Source organism: Triticum urartu, chromosome 2, assembly GCF_003073215.2.
Source record: "Triticum urartu cultivar G1812 chromosome 2, Tu2.1, whole genome shotgun sequence".
NCBI classification, from domain to species: Eukaryota; Viridiplantae; Streptophyta; class Magnoliopsida; order Poales; family Poaceae; genus Triticum; species Triticum urartu.
Genome location: NC_053023.1, coordinates 686,218,257 through 686,220,246, shown reverse-complemented (window position 1 = coordinate 686,220,246; position 1,990 = coordinate 686,218,257). Strand labels below are relative to the sequence as shown.

Below are 1,990 nucleotides of genomic sequence, written 5' to 3'. Positions count from 1 at the left end.
AGAGTGATTTTCTTTTGTGGTGTTATGAATGCTTATAATATCATTACCATGTTGAATTCGATGATATATTTGCTTCTGGTACAAGTGAATGTTTCTTCTTTAAGCTAGTGTTGGTGGTGATTAGATAGCGGTAATGACTATATGATGATTAAGTAGTGGTAATGAGACGACTAATATATGATGATTTTTAGCTAGCTATGAAAACTGTTGTTGGTGATGATATATATGATGCAAGAGTTTTTATATTAATATGATGATGATGATGAGTTATTATATCATTTATGAAAGAAACCGCAGATTAGTTTCAACTGGATGGATTCTAGCTAAGTGATCGAGTATATGCCATATCCATATTACCTCGATCACTTAATTAGGTGATCAAGTATATATAATATGGATATGGCATATACTTGATGACTTAGCTAGGATCCACATGCATCCAGTCAAACTAATCTGCGGTACTTTCACCTAATGATTTAACAACTAATTATAATGTAAAACAATCACTAAATTAAATTGAAAACACAAGATTAAAGTAAAAAATAAAAAATAAAACCAAAACACACCCAAACATTTAGTACCGGTTGGTGTTACCAACCGGTACTAATGTCCTACGCGCCCCCGGAGCTGGCTCGTGCCACGTGGTTGCCCTTTAGCATCGGTTCGTGCTGAACCGGTACTAAAGGGGGGGGGGCTTTAGTGCCCACACTTTAGTGCCGGTTACCGAACCGGCACTAAAGGGCCTTACGAACCGGTGCTATTGCCCGGTTCTGCACTAGTGGGAGACAACTTGGTGGCACTGAGCATATGCTTCTTGACGTCGGATCCCGTGTACCTAACTGGGTAGAGTCCTCGTCTACCCCTGCCTCGAAGGAGCACCTTCTTCGTTCCCCGTTCCTTGACAAGAAAAGAATAGGGATGAATTTCAACAAAGGAATCGTTGTCAATAGCAAGGCGGCTAGCAGAAATTAGACTTTTGTTTGCTTGGGGCACATGAAGAATATTGTTTAGAAGAAGACCACGATCAGGAGTGTGAATAGCTGAATGACCGATGTGTTTGATAACCATACCCGACCCACTGGCAGTATGAATCTGCTCGTTTCCATTGTAGCGGTCACGCACGGTCAGCTTCTCCAAATCTCCTGTGATGTGATCGGTGGCACCACTGTCCAAGTACCAGTTGGTGTCCACCCATACTGCGGTGCAGCTAGGTTGGCCGACTTCTCCTCCACGCCTTGGTAGGATTCGTCGTAGCGCTTCCAGCACTTCCAAGCTGGATGGCCCATCTTGCCGCAGATCTGGCACTAGACCCTAGGGGCAGCAGAGGCATGGTTGTTGTAGTTGCCCCCGCCGCCACTGTTGTGTCCGCCGCACCCTCCTGGTTTGGAGTAGCCGCCGCGCCCGCCGCGGTCACCGCAGTCACCACCATTGCCGCCTTGGCGGCGGCCGCGATCACCACCGCCGCCGTTTCTATGGCCTCGAGTGGCGGTGTTGGCAAAGGATTGAGACCCTCCACCCCGAAGATTGAGCCTCGTCTCGAAGCTAAGCAGCTGTGAAAACAGCTCGACCACGGTCACCGGCTCCACCCGGGAACACATGGCGGACACCACCGGGTCGAAATCTTCATCTAGCCCGGCGAGGATGTGGGAGACGATGTCGTCGCCGTCCACCTTCCCTGCAGCGATCAGTTCATCGCAGAGGGACTTGATCTTCCCGACATAGTCGGTGATGGAGGAGTTGCCCTTCTGCAGGTTGTCGAGGGCAATCCTGACGTTGGTGGTCTGAGAACGGGTGTGAGATGCGAGCATCCCCTCCACCGTGTTCCAGAGTTTAGCAGCGGTGTGACATGAAGCAACCTGGATGACTATCTCACGAGGCAGTGTCGTCAGGAGATAGGAGAAAACTTGTTGATCTTGAGCATACCAGGTTTGGAATTCAGGGTTTGGCGCCTTCGTCGTCTTGCCATCAGATGAGGTCACATCAATCTGCA

At 48.4% G+C, this 1,990-nt stretch overlaps 1 pseudogene; it reads right to left on the bottom strand.

Moving 5' to 3' along the window:
- Window positions 1–1,534: 1,534 nt before the first annotated feature.
- Window positions 1,535–1,673, bottom strand: LOC125541904 (annotated as a pseudogene).
- Between the last annotated feature and the right edge of the window lie 317 nt (window positions 1,674–1,990).